At 36.1% G+C, this 19,148-nt stretch overlaps 1 pseudogene; it reads left to right on the top strand.

Annotated features, from left to right (window-relative positions):
• Positions 1-1,068: 1,068 nt before the first annotated feature.
• On the top strand, positions 1,069-2,393 carry LOC112932639 (G2/mitotic-specific cyclin-B1 pseudogene; annotated as a pseudogene).
• Positions 2,394-19,148: the final 16,755 nt, after the last annotated feature.

The following is a 19,148-nucleotide window of genomic DNA, read 5'->3' as shown; positions in this document are numbered from 1 at the left end:
GGATTATACTTTGGGGGTGACTAAAGTTTATATAAACATTTAAAGGTACAGATGTTATGGTTTGGACATTTAGACAGAAACAAACTGCCAAGATTCTAGGTCATCCTGACACAAACTCTTTCTAGAATCAGTTTATACAGATATGTTATTCTATTTCTCATCTATGCATGAGCTGAATACCAAATCAGCTGAAAAATTCCATGACAAAATAAAAGAAGACCTGAGTAAATGAAATGGATATCATGTCCTTGAAGGAAAAGACTCAATACTGTAAAGATGCCAATTCTTTCCAAATTAATACATAAATTGAATGAAAATCCATCCAAAATCTCTTTTTGATTTGTTTGCTTTTTTTGTTTGTGGTTGTTTTATAACTTGACATACTGATTCTAAATTTCATCTCAAAGATTAAATGTGTGAAGTAGCCAAGAAAATAATGAGAAAAAAAGAATAATAATGTAGAGAGACTTGCACCATAAATCTTTATTAATGGAAAGTGTGGTAGTGATGGAGGAATAGGCAAATAGATCAATGCAAAGCATAGAGAATATGTGTATATGAGAATTTACTATGTAATAAAGGTGACATTTCAAATCAATATGGAGGGATCCCTGGGTGGCGCAGGGGTTTGGCACCTGCCTTTGGCCCAGGGCGCGATCCTGGGCCCCGGGATTGAGTCCCACATTGGGCTCCCGGTGCATGGAGCCTGCTTCTCCCTCTGCCTACGTCTCTGCCTCTCTCTCTCTCTCTCTCTGTGACTATCAAAAATCAATAAAAATTAAAAAAAATAAATAAATAAACAAAATCAAATCAATATGGAAGGGTTTGGTTATTCATGAAATGGCTACCTGTTTGGAAACAATATATATTTCCTATGTTATATTACATACAAGAATAAATTTCTGTGAGATTATATATGGAAATAAACTATAAAGTAGTAAAGATATAGTAAGATATTTTTTTCTAATTTTGGGATAAGAAAGCATATTTAGTACTTGCGGAGGAACAGCTGTTGACCCATAGGCCTCAGCTCCGGCTCATCAGTGGCTCCCGCGCTCTCCTCTCCCCATGGCGCTCCGGGTCACCAGGAACACAAAAGTAAATGTTGAAAATAAGGCGAATCGGTATGGCAGGGGCAAAGTGGGTGCCTCTGGCCTCTACTGCAGCCTCCAAGCCTGGCCTGAGGCCAAGAACTGCTCTGGGAGATATTGGTAACAAAGTCAGTGAACAACCACAGGCCAAACTGCCTCTGAAAAAGGAAGCAAAAACTTTGGTTCCTGGAAAAGTCATCGCTAAAAAAATACCAAAGCCTCTGGAGAAGGCACCTGAGCCTGTCCCTGTACCTATGCTGGAACCAGAGCCGGAATCTGAGCCGGTTAAAGAAGAAAAACTTTCGCCTGAGCCTATTTCGGTTGATACTCCCTCTCCAAGCCCAGTGGAAACATCTGGATGTGCCTCTGCAGAAGAATATCTGTGTCAGGCTTTCTCTGATGTAATTCTTGCGGGGAACAATGTAGGTGCAGAAGATGGAGCTGATCCAAACCTTTGTAGTGAATATGTGAAAGATATTTATGCTTATCTGAGACAAACTTGAGGAAGAACAAGCAGTCAAACCAAAACACCTACTGGGTCGTGAAGTCACTGGAAACGTGAGAGCCATCCTAATTGACTGGCTAGTACAGGTTCAGATGAAATTCAGGTTACTGCAGGAGACCATGTACATGCCTCTTTCCATTATTGATCGGTTCGTGCAGAATAACTGTGTGCCCAAGAAGATGCTGCAGCTGGTTGGTGTCACTGCCATGTTTATTGCAAACAAATATGAGGAAATGTACCCTCCAGAAATTGGTGACTTTGCCTTTGTGACTGAAAACACTTACGCTAAACACCAAATCAGACAGATGGAAATGAAGATTCTAAGATCTTTAAATTTTGGTCTGGGCCGCCCTCTACCCCTGCATTTCCTTCGGAGAGCACCTAAGATTGGAGAAGTTGATGTTGAGCAACATACTGTGGCCGAATACCTGATGGAACTATCTATGTTGGACTACGATATGGTGCACTTTCCTCCTTCTCAGTTTGCAGCAGGAGCTTTTTGCTTAGCGCTGAAAGTTCTCGATAACGGTGAATGGACACCAACTCTACAGCATTATCTGTCATACACTGAAGAATCCCTTCTAAATGTTATGCAACACCTGGCTAAGAATATAGTCATGGTGAATCGTGGACTTACAAAGCACATGACTATCAAGAACAAGTATGCCATCTCTGAGCATGCTAAGATCAGCACTCTGACACGGCTAAATTCTGCAGTAGTTCAAGATTTAACCAAGGCTGTGGCAAAGGTGTAACTTGTAAACATGCATTGGAGTATTGTAATATCTGCAAATAAAATTGGCACCATGTGCCATTTGTATATATTATGTTACCTTTACTTACTTTTAATAAAGCTTGTGGTCCTTTTTAACTACTACCTTAACTCATTTGAATGTGGCTACTTTTCTACTTGAGGATAACCTAAAAGTTGTGTTAAAGGTCTGATGGGGAGTATAAGAAGTGCTTTTCAATTTATCGGGACCCAACTCACATACATAATTTTGTGTAGTTGTTGTTTTACGTATCTGGCTTTGCTTTCTTAATATGGATTACTATGGTCATGAAGGCATTTAAAGCCCTTCTGTAGAGCGTACTGCTCATAAGCCCAATCATGGAGAATATGCAGCCTCATTCTGCTTAAAAGTCTTCCACTTAACCCCTAGACCCCCATTTTCTGTTTCTTCTGAGTTGCTGCCATAACTCTTAGGTAGTTTTTACTTCTACCACTATTTCTTAAATTATCAATTGTAGCTAGTATCAATTTTTTCACTTGGAAAAATAAGAACTTTATATTCTAATCCTACTTTACTTTTTCATTTTATTGATCACATAAAAGTGGATCCTCAAAACATACAAAAGTATCTTAAAAAGTTAATTTACTCTTTACCCCCCTCTCCTACAAGCTCAATCCCATCCATCAGAAGGTACCAACAGTTTGGTATGTATCCTTCATGCCTTTTATAAATACAGACATGCATCTAAATTGTTATAGGAATTTCTAAGAAATTGGGATCATTCTCTATAAAAACAATTTCTTTTAACATAGATAGGCCTTGCTTGGATTTGGGTATTACATTCCATCATATGGATATATTGCAGTGTATTCCACCATTCTTCTGGTGACCTTCACATTGCTTTTCCTCTTTGCTCCTACAGACAAAAGTATTTTTCATTAAATAACACACTTTCCTTTCTGTACACTGGGTTCTCCTGGTTATATATGTTCTAAGTTTTGGCAGGTACTGCCAAATGACTTTTCAGTGTCTTCAGCAATGTACAAAAGCACTGGATTTCTCTGCGTCCTTGTCAGAACTGAAGGTAATGATCTTCAATTTCTGTGAATTTGGCAAAAAATTATCTATCTTGTTGGCTGTTGTAATCTATAATTCTGATGGCTAGTTGAATAAATTTTTGTTGACTACTTTTAAAAAAAAGAAAGCACATTTAAAAATTTCATAAAATGCAAATAAAAGTGAGCATATAAAAAAGAAAGGTAATATTTTAAAATACTTATATGAAATTCCATAGACAAACTAAACAGACTAAGAAATTTATGTGAATTATTTTAAGGCAACTTATAGCTGTTAAATTAATATAGCAGTGCTAATTGCAATTGTACAATAGTTTTGGAGAACTACTTACTGGAAGGTATAAAAAACTCTGAAACTTGTGACAACCCTTATGGTGAACCCTGTGGTATAGTATGTCCCTCAGGAAAATAAGTGCTGCCAGGAAACAATCCTCTTTAGGACAAACTGTTGGAAGAAAACTTGCTGCCTAGTCTCATTCTTTTCCTTTGGGCACTTGTATCTATAACTAGTTTATTCTCTCATATAAAGGCATGGCCCCTCACCCCAACTCAGGACAACTCTGAAGGGCCATCTCAACTTCAGAGTTTGATATTAATTTTCCTGAAATTACTTTAAAAATATACCACAACCCAGCTTCTCCCTCCACTTTATACCCTTCCCTTTGCTGCCCCACAGGGGTATTTCCTAAACACCAGTCTGTCTCAAAGCCAACTTTCTGGAGAAACTCATCTGTAACACCCTTTGATTAATTAATTCGAAATAGAAAATAATAACCCAACTACAGAAAAATATATACAGGTTCACTGAGGGATTGCTTAGAATAAGAAAAAGCTTGAAAACACTTAAATATTCAGAGGTTATAGATATATACAGTTGACCCATGAACAACACAGGTTTGAACCATGCAGGTATACTTATATACAGTTTTTATTATAAATATAGTACAGTACTATAATTGTATTTTCTCTTCCTTATGATTTCCTTTGTATCATTTTATTTTCTCTAACTTACTTTATTGTAAGAATACAGTATATAATGCATATAGCATACAAAATATGTGTTAATTGACTGCTTACATTATCAGTAAGGCTTCTAGTCAACAGTAAGACATTAGTACTTAAGGTTTTGGGAAGTCAAAAGTTATACAAGGATTTTTGACTGAGTGGGGCATCAGTATGCCCAATGGCCTTGTTGTTCAAGGGTCAACAGTGCACATATATGCATGTGTCACTGTACTAGTATTTATTATATAGCAATTAAAATTTGCTTGCAAAAATCTTGTGATAATAGGAAATTTTTCTGTTGCAATATTAATGGAAAAAAGTAAGTAATAAAGTCATTTATGTAGGGTGGTTCCTATTATGTAAACATAGGCATGAGAACAAAGATAAATAAATACATGGTGATTTTTTTCTTTCTGTATTTATCGGTTTTGCATATTTTCAGAAATCTTATATAATAATTGGGAAAATACTTTTTATTTTTTATAAATCTTTAACTAGTGACCAAGAAAGATCATTGCAATCCCCTTCAATTAAAAAAAAAAAGTTTACAACTCAGTATTAATTTGAAACCCATTAAAGCAAAATCATGTGACAGTTCATATCAGCAGCAAAGTAGGAATAAAACTTCAGTTGTTGACTTCAAATCCAATGTTCTTTGACTTCAGCGAGCCTTGATGTTTAAAGTGGATAGTAGTTTGATACATTCTTAAGAAGCTATAATATACTCTGAAAACTACAGGACACTTATGAAAGAAATTGAGGAAAACACAAAGAAGTAGAAAAGCATTCATTCCATGTTCATGAACTGGAAGAACAAATATTGTTAAAATGTCTATACTTCCCAAAGCAATCTACACATTCAATACAATCCCTATCAAAATAACACCACTATTTCTCACAGAGCTACAACAAACAAAACTAAATTTTTTATGGAAGAAAAGACCCCCAAACTGCCAAAGTGATCCCAAAAAAGAAAAGCAAAGCTGGAGGCATCACAATTCCAGACTTTAAACTATACTACAACACTGTACTCATCAAGGCAGTATGGTGCTGGCAACAAAAACAGACACATAGATCAATGGAACAGAATAAAGAATCCAGAAATGTACCCTTAACTATATGGTCAACTAAACTTCAACAAAGCAGGAAAGAATATCCAAAGGAAAAAAATGGGGAGAAGGGGGAACCTCTTACACTGTTGATGGGAATGCAAATTGGTGAGTATAGAGTTTTCCTCAAAAAGTTAAAAATAGAACTATACTATGATCCAGCAATTGCACTACTAGGTATTTATCCAAAGGATACAAAAATACCAATTCAAAGAGACCATAAACAAAGAATGAAGTCCTGCCATTGCAACAACGTGGATGGAACTAGAGAATATTATACTAAGTGAAATAAATCAGTCAGAGAAAGACAAATACCACAAGATTTCACTCCTATGTGGAATTTAAGAAACAAAACAAATGAACATAATATGGAAAAAGAGAGGAAAACCAAGAAACAGATTCTTAACTATAGAATACAAACTGATGCTTACCAGAAGAGAGGTGGTTTGGGGCATGGGTTAAATAGGTGATAGGGATTAAGGAGGGCATTTATTGTTATGAGCACCAGGTATTTGTGTCAACAAATACAAATTTGTGTCAACAAATTCGTGTCAACAAAGACACAGTTTGAGTTGCATGAAGTATGCTATTATAATCTAAAATTTAACAAAATATTGCATAGAGTTAAATATTTATCTTAAATGCATGGTCCTTTAACTGCAGAACATTATGGTCTTATCGTGTTTAATCCAGAGTGCCTTGTGCAGAAGAGCATACAGCAGATTCTGAAAGATTCTCATTTGAAAGTAAATTTAGCACTGAGAAACTTAACATTTTAACTTTTTATTTTGAAGTGATTTTAAACTTAAAGAAGAGTTGTAAAAATTGTAAAGAGATTTCCATATTCCCTTCTCCCAGCTCACCCTATATTATTAATAGGTTACATAACCATAATAAAGTTATTAATAGTAAGAAACTAACATTGGTGCAACACTAGTAACTACAGAGTTTATTCGGATTTCTACTAGTTTTTCAATGACTTTTTTTTCTGTTCACAAATCCAATCTAGGATCCTATGCTGCATTACATTGCTTTGTCTTTTTACTCTGCTCCAATATGTGACTGTTCCTAAGTCTTTTCTTGCTTTTTATGACTTTAGCACTTTTTTTTAAAGATCTTTTATTTATTTATTCATGGAGAGACAGAGAAACAGAGGCAGAGACATAGGTAGGGGGAGAAGCAGGCTCCCTGCCGGAAGCCCCATGCGGGACTGAATCCCAGGATTGCGACCTGAACCAAAGGCAGACACTCAAACGCTGAGCCACCCAGGTGCCCCAACCTTGGCACTTTTAAAAAGCTTTGCTCAGGTATTTTATAGAATGCTCCCAAATTTGGGGTTTTGGATGTTTTTTGATATTATGGATTTGGAGAAAGAACACCACATCAATGAGGTATCCTCACCGCTTCATGAATACCAGGTATGCATGTGGATAATATGTCTTATTACCTGGTGAAGGTGGTATCTGCCAGATGTCTACCTAGTACAGTTACAATTGTATTTTTCTTAAATAATATTTATTTGGGGAAATATTTTGAGACAATGCTCATATCTCATTTCTCCTTAAACATATATTGTTTCTCCTTAATTTCCACTGCTGGTGTTTCATGTCTATAGTGATTATCACTGTGGTATTCTAATGACCTTTTTCTACTTCTCTTGTTCTTTCTAAATTCAGTAATTGGAAATCTGTAAGGAAGAGCTGTCCCTTCACCATTACATCATTTGTTTTTGTCATTAGTTTAGACATACAAGTATTTCTTTTATTTTTTTGTTTCAATTACATATTACCATTATATCTTCACTGATCTAATCATTCCAGCTTTGAACAGTAGTGCTCTTTCAGTTGGGCTCCTGTGTCTTTTTAACAGATCCCATTCTTTCTTTCATTGAAATTTCCTTACTTTCTAGGACGACAAAATGTTCCAGAAATAACATATTTTCCTTGTATCATCCTTAAAATCCACCCCTTTTCTAAGAAGCCCTGGGTCCTTTATTGTAGAATGTTATTTAGAAATCAGCCTCTGGCAATATGTTCACTGATTGGGACTGGAATGTCATTATGTGTAGGCTCATTCAGAAAACAGAGCTAGGAAATACATGTATGCATACAAACCCCTGTATCCCCAACATGTACATATATTTATACATACACGTTTGTGTGTGCATGCACACACACATACACACACACATATATATGAATATATATATATATATGATTTTTTTTTCTATACTAATACTTCTGATCTGCCTCAGGACCACAGGTGTGTATTTTTTCTATTTACTCTTTGCTTATTTTTTACTTCTATCTCTAGCAATATTCCTTATCTATAATATATTTGTTTACTCATTCAAATATAGATATAAAGTAGTTTCAAGATTTCTAACCCATGCCCTTATGAGAAGTAGCTTTATGAGTTAGAGCTTGTATACCGCTAGTTTTGTTTCTAGCTTGCACATCCAATCAAAACACTATTTTATAAAGCTACTTAGATAAGATTCTTTCTTTCCCACCCCCATAATTTGTTATGTTCTTTATGTGAAATAATGTTAGATTCCTTTGTCACAGTCTACATTCCTCCTTGCATTTCCTCTATATTTTGGTAGATTTTTTTATTTGCATAGAGTAAAATTCACTCATCTTTTTGTACAGTTCTATGGGCTTGACAGACTCATAGAGTTCTGTATTTATCAACAACAATACAAAACAATTCCATTACCCCCAAAATTACCCTGTGCTCTTCTTACCCCAAATTCTGGAAATCAATAATACATCCCTTTAATTTAGCCTTTTCCATAGTGAAATGAAAACATCACAAAATATCAAGCCTTGAAGGCCTATTTCCTTCATTTACCAAAATGCATTTAAGATTCATTCATGTTGTTTAAAACAATTCACTCTTTTTTGTTGCTAAGTAGCATTCCACTGTATAGAGTGGTACCATTGGTCTGTTAATTTGTTTAAACACTTCAGAGTTTTTTCTGTTTTTTTTTTTCCCCCAGTTTTTAGTGATCATCCATAAAGCTGCTACAAACATTTTTTTTTTACAAGTTTTTGTATGGAATAATTTTGAATTCACCTGGGCAAACAGCAAGGAGTAAAATTGCTGGATTATAGGGTCAGAAATAGCCGAACTATTTTATAAGAAATAGACAAACTGTTTTCTCAGAGTGGCTGTATATTTCCACCATAAATGTATGAAAGTTCCAGTTGCTCTATATATCAAGTGTCTTTTATAACAAAAATGTCTTTAATTTGAATATAATGCAGTTTATCATTTTTTTCTGTTATGAATTTTTTGGGGGGGCTATCATATCTGAAAGCTATTTGCCAAACTGAAAATCACACAGATATTCATTTGAAGTTAATATTTTGGAAAGTATAAAGCATGTTTACAGGATGTTGTTTGTTTTGCATATGGATATCCAATTGTATCATCACCATGTGTTGAAAAGATTACCCTTGCTCAGACCAGAAATCTTGTATCTTCTGCCAGCATTCATGAACTTTGACAGGCTAACTTGTTGGCCTACTAGTAGGGTAGAACCTCAAACTCTTTATCATTGTAACAGAGTTTTTATGTCATATAATGGTAATGCCTTTCCTTCTGCTTGGTCTTCAGTGGATGGAGTTGAGTTAATCTAACCAGGAATTGAATGGGTTTTAAATTTGTTGTTGCTGTGGTTAATTTCAGTAAACCATAGGCTTCAAATTCCTTCAAGGATTATTTTGTTTAGTGTAGTAGTTAATTTGCCAAATTTTTCCCCCTAATATCTGTTCCACTTGAGCTTTAGGCTTTCTCTTTGTGCTACACCTGTTTCCTGCAAGTATCTCTTCATTTATTCAACACTTTTCATATGGTCATGGGGGTACAAACAGTCTATATCATTCTGATTAATTTTATTTATTTTTTAAGATTTTATTTATTTATTCATGAGAGACACAAAGAGAGGCAGAGACATAGGCAGAAGGAGAAGCAGGCTCCCCACAGGGAGCCTGATGTGGGACTCCATCCCAGGACCCTGGGATCACAACTTGAGCCAAAGGCAGATGCTCAACCACTGAGCCACCCAGGTGCCCATAATTAATTTTAAATATTAAGAAGGTCTATCTGTGAGTCTCCAGGTTGCAATTTCCTCAACATCCCTCTCCCTCCCAGTGCAGCTTTGAGCCAGCATTAACTTCCCGTGTTAGAAGGTCATCGCCTATTCATTTTCCTCAGCTACAATGCATTTTCACCAGTGTCTAAGGTGACAACTTGTCCTTATCCAACGGATGAAAGCTCTTTTTCCTTGGAAATACAGGAGAAAGGTCTCAGAATTCCTTCCTACTCCAACATTGGTTTCTGTGCTCTTCTGTGTCCTCTGCTTCTGTTCTCTTTTCCCATGTTGCAATTTCCCTAGTCTTTCCCTGTCTTTTTGTATTAGATGGAGTTTGTGCATATCTGGTATCCAGCAATTTGGCAAGCATCCTACCTTTTCTTTTTTTAATAGGAGTCCAGGAACAGTTTGTTCAATTAAGCAAGTGGTTTGTTTTTGTCTCATACCTGCAAATGACTGTCTGTCTTTAGATTTTGTGCCCTGCATGGGCACCTGGGTGGCTCAGTGGTTGAGCATCCGCCTTTGGCTGAGGTCATGATCCCAGGGTCCTGAGAGTGATCCCAGGGTCCTGGAATCAAGTCCCACATCAGGGTCCCCACAGCAAGCCAGCCTGTTTCTCCCTCTGCCTCGGTCTCTGCCTCTCTCTCTGTGTCTCTCATGAATAAATAAATAAATAAAATATTTTAAAAAGAAGAAAGATTTTGTGCCCTGCACCTCCACACTCTGACAGGTCAAAAAAAGTTGTGAATTTCCTGTTCCTTTCGCTTTTTTTGTTGCTGAAAAGCTTAAGAATGATAATCTTTCTAGATCTCTGTATCTCTGAGTAGAAACTGAGTCAGTCCCTTTTAGAATTCAGTTTCAAAAAGAAACTATCTAGAAATCTGTAACCCTTTTTATTTTCAGAGATTCCCAATACTAAGTTGGCATTATGTTATAATTTTCTCAATAATTCAATGATTAGCTGGGGTTCTGTGGATTCATTGAAATATATAAAGACATGAGCCCTAAGTACTACTTGGAACGTCAAAGCCTTGAGCAACTTACTGATTTTTTTCTGCACTTCAGTGACTGAATTTGTAAAGTACTAATAACAAATTTCCATCTAACTCCAGAAATATGGTAAGGATTTAAGAACTAAAAGTGTTTTGCAATCTTCAAAAGGAAATTCAAAACAAGTTCATATACAAAATAATTGTTTTTTCTTTCTAATTACTAATGGAATTGTCCTGGCAGCTTGATCTAGTATAAATAATGCATGAAAATCTAAACTAGAACTGCAAAATTGAGGAGGACAAAGAACAGAGTCTATCTAAGAAACTACATGAAATAACAGCATTTTAGAAGGTAAATCACTAAAATTATTTCTTACCCTTAAAGTACATTAACATTTGAAGAATAAGATAGTGATTCAAAAATTATGAGGGAGGGGTTCTGAATATGGAATATAAATTATAAATAAAATTAAACAGCAGAAATATTTGAGACATTACCTATGCCTTCAAATTCTTTATGCAGAATGTCCATGAGAGACCATCAAAATTTCTTTTCCTTTAAGACCTTGCATACTAACTTGACAGACCCCATTCCTATCAGGGCAGAAATCACACCTTAATGACAGTTATAAGATGAAGTGGGACATTCAAAGTTATAAAGAAGCTGACTAAACAACAAATTTGAAAATTGTTTGGCAGCAAAGGACATTAGAAGAGAGACTTAAGGATAAGTAGGAGGATAATGATGATTACATTTTAATCCTGGATAATAATGCAAAGGTTAGAAGTCACATACAGTAACTTGCAGTATATTATTTTAATGTTTCATTACTGTGATGGAAAGGATCTGACATACAGATTGATTTGATGCAGGTCACCACATTAGCTCTTCTATCTAAGTGGATAAATCTCTCACTGGGCAGTTATGGTTGTAGATTGTCTGACTCTGAACTATTATATCTGGAAAAACTGTCCTGTACCAGATGTGTTCCGTTCTGCTTATTACTGTGACCTAGAAATACTTCAATCTTACAAAACTTTAACTTTGATGATGAAAACTTATATGAAACAAGGAACCATTATATAAAATAAACTTCAAAGCTCTAGATACTCAAATCTGTAACATAAATTTAATAAAAAGAGTTATTTTTATAAGAAACATAAAAACTGATTTGTTTGCTACTGCTGAAGTAATGGAATACGTTATGAATTTAGATCAATGACTAAAGTATTTTGTGACTTTGAGAAATTTCTTTTAAAACATATTTAATATAACAAATTTTTATTACTATTTTTTACCTGTGAAATAAACACTCAATCCTAATATTCAGGATGTATAATGAATCTGGATCCAGTGTTTTTCCCAGGTTCAATTTCACCTGAGTTTCTTTCTTTCTTTTTTTTTTTTTTTTTTTGCAATTTCTTTTCTAAGATTTTATTTATTTATTCATGAGAGACACAGAAAAAGACAGGCAGAGACACACTCAGAGGGAGAAGCAGGCTCCAGAAGCAGAAAGCCCAATATGGGACTCGATCCTAAGACTCTAGGATCACACCCCGGGCTGAATGCAGGAGCTAATAAACCTCTGAGCCACCCAGGTGTCCCTCACCTGAGTTTCTTAAGTAAAATTTTACTGCAGAAAAATCCAAGTACTAACTATTTAGAATTCTACTTGGCTTTCCTTTTTATATTATACTTCCCTTTTATAAAATATGAATAAAATAATAATCAGGAGCAATAATATGCTTAAAATGAAACATAGCAGTCCCTGCCTTATTTTCCTATCTTTTAAATCGACTACCACCTACATTCTTCTGATATTTACCAACATTTTTATACTACTGTTTTAATTTTTGATCTTAAATAGTATCCAATGAATTCATGCTTTGACAGTTGAGAATTTAATTCCTTTATATCTCTACTTCATCTTTCTCCAATTCCTTGCCTTCCCAATAGACTTAAATAAGATTTTTTGGTTAAACTATTGGTTAATATTTAAATGTTTAGTTACCCTAAAGTATTGTTCACTTCTGTGCCAAACACAGCAAAGTTATTACTTTTGTTTTTCTAAATTTTACATGTTTAACCTACCAATCTAAGCTGAATCACTTGTCTTCATTTTTATTATCTTGCCTTTGCTCTTCTTGCTACAATCCTTTTCCACTTTATTTGAATATTAGTGAAGAGGTCAGCTCAGAATAGTCTCTCCTTTTTCCCAAAGCTACAAAGCATAACCTATTCCTTCAATACATCCCTCATTGGGTGCTTTACAAAATTATTAATCATCATTTCTTGAATGTTTATTTCTATTAGACAAATTCAAAACAAGTTTCATGCATTTGCTGTGACAATTTCTCTAGTCCTTTATGTAGTTTATTAATTTACTAATTTAAAATTCTACTTTTGAGTGTACCTGGTTTCACATGAGCAGTACTTCTAATCTACAAGAAGCCTACGTCTGGGGACACCTGGGTGGCTCAGTGGTTGAGCGTCTGCCTTCGGCTCAGGTGGTGATACCCTGGGGTCCTGGGATTGAATCCCTACAGGGAGCCTGCTTCTCCTTCTGCCTCTGTCTTTGTCTCTCATGAATAAATAAATAAAATCTTAAAAAAAAAAAAAAAAAAAAAGCACTGTACCTCTGGATGTCTTTAAGAGTTACCTGGCCTCCGAGCTGCTGGAGACAGCCCAGATTAAATCAACGCGCGCACGGGGGGCGGCCAAGGCGGCCCCGGGCACCCGCCTCATGGGCCTGCAGGCTGCCCACCGCCCCTTCCAAGCCGGGGTTGGGGACGCCCCCTTCCCTGTGTGTGCAGCGGCAGGGTGCCAACCTCGGCTGGTGCAGAGTTCACACCCAGACAGTACTGGGCCCTGTAGACCTGAGTCGTGGAGGAGTTGGGAGTGGGGGTCTCCGGCACTGAGGAGGGCCTCTGAGAAGTGAAGCTCAGGCCACCTCATTCCCTCCAGCTCTCCAGGTCCTGCGTTCTGCAGCCTTGGGGCAAACATGTGGCAGTGCTGTGCCTACGTGTGTGTACCCTGAACGCTGCGTGTTTCCGTGGGGGTCCCTGTGCATCTGGGACGCGGATGCACGTGGAGCCTGTGTGTGCCTGTGTGCTGAGTATGCATGTGCTAGGGCAAGCACGTCTCCTTCTCCAGAGTGTGGTGGTCTTGGGCCCCCTCCCTGGCCACAGCATTTCATCCTGTGGAAGACAGGTGCTGGCCTAGTTGGCGGACACAGCTGGGGTCCATTTGCTGCCCTTTTCTTTCCCCCACCGTCTCCTCCCTCCCCTACTCTTCCCCATATCTGAAAGTGTTTAGAATTCCTTTCTGTGGTTTTGATCTCCCCACCTAACCTTCTGCACACAGAAATATCTCCTAAGGTGAGGTGAGGTTTGATTTGGGCGGGTGTGGGGTCCTTCTAGGGGGAGGGAAGGTGTATGTCACTCATCTGAGGATTCTCGCTCCTCCCCACTGTCTCTCCTTCATTCCTCATATTTGTAAGGTACAAACAATAAAGGCACTTCTTTCAGACCAAGAAAAATTTTAATTATTACACTTTCCCCCTTCGTGGCTTTCATTTTTGCTTGTTTAATGCCTTTTTTCCCCCCAAATGGGTACTTTAATTCCTGAATACTGGCATTATCTATCCATTGTGTTTTCATTTAAATAAAAACACATTAAGTTTGCAGAAGACCAAAATTACTTTTTAATGAAGAGATGTAAACTAATAAAGATTCCTTCTTTTTTTATATAAGACATATAGACAAAATGTAAAGTGCAATCATCGCATGTCAGTTCAATAATGGCTTCTGTTAATATATTGCAATATTTTAATTACATAATGAAATTTGTTCAATAAGTATTATGAAATCTATTTTAATCATACCATAGAGTTGGTTTTGATCCTGTGGTATGTGTTCCAAATTTAAAATCTATTGGATCTGAAATAATTCTGACTTTGTGTCAGATATATGTCAGATATATATTGTGTAGATGTGTCTACATATATCTAATTTATGTTTTTAATAGTAAAATATGTAAATGAAGGTAAAAACATTAAAGCGATTTATGTATATGTTGATTTAACCCTATATATATAATTTATCATAGGTTCAATACATAGAACTCTTACAATACACCAGACACTATCCTATTCAATCCTCTCAACAACCCTGTAAGTATGGCTATATCATTTAACATTCAAACCAGAACATTTCTGAGAGTGAAAAGGGGCACTATTAATAACTGGGGATAATAGGAAAAGCAAGGATGCATAGTACCTCTACTTATAGAGTGTAAGTTTCCCTAACTCATCCCAGGTTGATTGATTCTCCTCAGCAATTATTATCCCATTTACAAATGAGGAAATCAAAGTCTAGAGGGACAAAGGAACTTACCTTAATCATAAAACTATTAATCACTCTAGTTGGAATTCAAACTTGGGGCACGTTATGAAGAAGACAGCTATCAAAACAATCAAAGAAAATATTCCTGTTTCGGAGCAGAAATTATAGTGTCTTATCAATGGTTAAATGTGCATGTTAATGTTTAATTTTGAAAGATGTATGTCTAGAAAGATACATAACAAACTGCTATTAACATTTACTCAAGGAGAATGAGTGGTTGGAAATGGAGAGACTTTCACTATTATGTATATATTTTTATATTAAAGTAACAACACAATTCATCCCCCCTATTGTTTCCTCAGGCAGCCAATGAACAGGAATTATTTACTTAAAGAAAACATCATCAGTGTTTAAATTTTAACTTTTTTTAAAGAGACAAAAGTTAACTTGCCTAAAATTATTACAGATAAAAAATAAATTTGAACATATAAATGACACCCTGCCTTGAAAGTTTTAAAAAGGATTACACTGATTTCAGGTTTATCGTAATTTGAGCCTCTATTTTTAATTTTAAATAAAAAGCATTAAAAGGTTTTAATTGTATAATTAAATTATTAAAAGTATGTTCATATATTGGTGAGAATAAAAAATAGGTTGTGTTAAGTACTTTAAAAATTCAATTAATTAAATAATAGACTTTGCTTTTCAAATCTAATTGAGATTTTTATCCTTTTTTTCTACCTTTAGCAAGTTTTTGCTTTAGATAAATGAAATGATTAGTTTCATAAGTTATTAAGCTTATATGTTTGTATAGAAACGAGGGAAGGTTCACAATGATAAGATGATCCATGTTACTGTAAGGCTGAAGTAAATTAAAGCCCTTTTTAGGTCGATTGGTTTTTGTGAATTTCATACCTCTGAGACTCATCTAAATTATGATGAGATTCCTTGTTGAAAGGATATTGAAAAGTTTAAAATATTGGAGAAAATGATGTGCTTCAAGAAAATCTACACAAAAATTGTATCTCAAATGTTGTCCTTTCCATAAAATACAAATCCAAGATAAGCAAATCAATTTTATAATTGTTGCTTACTTTTCTATGCAGAGATAAAAAAGAAACAATCCTGAAAGGTGTTGTGCCCAAGATTGCAAATCCGAGAAAACCACCAAGGAGGACACTGATGCAAGTACATGAGGGTTTATTAACGAGCTTGAGCTTGGGTCCAAGTATACCCAACACAGTGGAGCAGGGACTTGGACCCCAAGGGGGGTTACAGCTGGATTTTTATGGGTTGGTCTAGGGGATTTTCAGAAGGGGTGGAGGAATTTCTTAAGCTCTCTTTTCATTCCAATACGGGACTTTCTGTCTCTGTCAAGGGCATTCTGAGCTCTGTTTTCATTATGATATGGGACTTTCTGTCGAGGGCATTAAAGCTCTGTGCTCATTCTGATATGGGACTCTCTGTCAAGGGCATTCTGCGGTTTTTCCTGCAAAGTTCAGCTCTTATTCACAGGGGCCTGAGATGGCTGTACTTGTGCTAACGCTAAACTTGGGGTGGAATGGACTTTATTTTCCTGGCCTCCACAAAAGGAAAGTCATTGGTAATTCAACTAGAGTTATAATTACTTGTTGGCATTCTCTGTATAGAATTAAGATTTGTTAAGCTTTTCCTACCACCCAGGAGCCACGCACCAAGTACTTTGGTAACTGGAAGCTATCAAGTTGGAATCGAAGAATTGATAGACATTGTGTATGTGTTTTCACTTGAGACATATGGATTAGGATATAAGAATTGGTTTCTAAAGATCTTGAGCCTCACGCTGAACATTCTACTCCGATCAAGAGAAATAACTCTCCTCTAAGAGGGATAATCACATTTTACAACTCAATCAATCCAAGAAAATTGGTAAATTTAAAGCATTTAAAAACGTTTTTTTCTTAGTGAATGAAAAGGCATAAACATGTTAATCCAAGGTGAGCAAGTGATCAATTCTAATCCTGTTGTAATTAAAAAAAAAAGATTTTATTTATTATTTATTTGAGAGAGAGAGCACACAAGCAGGGGAAAAGCGGGGAGCCCAAAGGGGCAGAGGGAGAGGGAGAAGCAGGCTCACCACTGAGCAGGGAGCCCAGTGTGGGGCTCCATCCCAGGACCCTGGGATCATGACCTGAGCTGAAGGCAGATACTTAACCAACTGAGCCATTCATGAGCCCCTCCTGTTGTAATTTATTTAATGTCTTATTTTGTATTCTTAAAAAATAAAACCTTGGGAGTACCTGGGTGGCGCAGTCAGATAAGCAGTGAACTCATGATGTCAGCTCAGGTCATTGATCCCAGGGTTGTGAGATCTCGCCTGAGTTAGGCTTGCGCTCAGCACAAAGTCTGCTTGAGAATCTCTTCCTCTGTCCCTCCCCCCACTCGATTGCTCTCACTATCTCTCAATAAATAAATAAATAAATAAATAAATAAATAAATAAATAAATATCTTTAAAAATAAAACTTTGTAGTATTTGGATGTAAATCACATCCTATTTTAATGGGTTCATTGGGCAGTTTATTTAGGGTCTCTTGATTTCTCCTCTCATTAACATTTCTCTATCTCACAAACTATAGGTTAGAAGGAAGAAGACAAAGATTAAAATGAGAAAGAGAAGCAAGAAGAGAAGGAGAAGAGGAAGAAAAGGAGGAGAGAAAGGGAGAGGGAAAAGGAAGAAAATAACCATATGAACTCTAATCACTGTAGCACTTCATTTGTAAAGTTTTCTTCTTCTTAACAGAAACTATTTACAATGTGGTCCAAGGTACTACCAAAAGAAGTGAACTATAAGATTCTGACACCTCTTTTCTTGTCTTAAATCAGGTAATGGTAAATATTCTAATTTTGAGAAAATCACTTAAGAATTCTAGGTTTCAGGGCACTTAGGTGGCTCAGTTGGCTGAGTGTCTGCCTTCAGCTCAGGTCATGATCCCAAGGTCCTGGATCAAACCCCTCATCAAGCCCTTCATTGAGCCTGCTTCTCCCTCTCCCTCTGCCTGCTGCTCCACCTGCTTCTGCTCTCTCTCTCTCTGTCAAATAAATAAAAATAAAATAATTCTAGGTTTCAATATATAAGAAATAGGTATTATAAATATATCATATTTAATATATATAACACAGTTCTTATACAAAAATATATATTAAATATATATTGAAGAAAGAACATTTTCAAACGAAGTCACAAGTATCTGCCATATCTACATATTTTTAAAGAATCATTTACTCACAATTTCTTGGAGGAAAAGAAAAGCTTTGCTTTAACCAAGGAAAGGTCATTTAATTAATAGGTTTTGTATTGTCATGGTTGACCCATACTAGTTGCTGTGGATTCTAGTTGCTGTGATTGTAATCCCAGTTCTAACACTTATAAGCTGTGAGCCCTTGGGCAAGTTACCTTAAGATTTATGAACTTCAGTTGTATCCATCTATAAACTCCTGAGGGTTTTTGTGAGCATGAAAGATCTAAAGCATGTAAATAACATATATAAACAAATGGAGATAAATGAGGCAATTAACTATCTGTATGTATTAGTATTTATTATAAATTACATGAGCAGAGTGGTCCAAAGGAATGAATACATACTAATAGATTTTACTGAAAAAAAAAGTGAATTCCAATTACAATTAACCCTTGAACAACACATGGATTAGGGGCACTGCTTCCCACACAGTTGAAAATCCACCTATAACTTTTAACATCCTGAAAACTTAACAACTAAGTAGCCTACGGTTGAGTGGAAGCCATACTGATAGCACAAACAGTTGATCAACACATATTTTGCAAGTTACATGTATTGTATGCTATATGCTTAAAGTAAGCTAAGGAAAACAAAATGTTATCAAGAAAACTGTAAGGAAGAGAAAATACATTTATAGATAGTACTCCACTGCATTTATAAAAAAAAAAAAAAAAGACCAAAAAAACACAACAACAACAACAAAAATGCCTCATGTATATGTGAGGACCCCCATGGTCCAAACCCATGTTTATAAGTCAACTGTACTTTGAAAACTAATAGATAGTGGGGCATCTGGGTGGCTCAGTCAGTTAAGCATCTGCCTCGAGCTCACGTCATGATCCCAGGGTCCTGGGATTGAGCCCCAATCAGCAGGGAGCAGCAGGCTCTCTGCTTGGTTGGGAGTCTGTTTCTCC

Source organism: Vulpes vulpes, chromosome 4 (genome assembly GCF_048418805.1).
Source record: "Vulpes vulpes isolate BD-2025 chromosome 4, VulVul3, whole genome shotgun sequence".
In the NCBI taxonomy this organism is placed as follows: Eukaryota; Metazoa; Chordata; class Mammalia; order Carnivora; family Canidae; genus Vulpes; species Vulpes vulpes.
The sequence above is the reverse complement of the archived record's forward strand: the minus strand, read 5'-3'. Positions and strand labels throughout refer to the sequence as shown.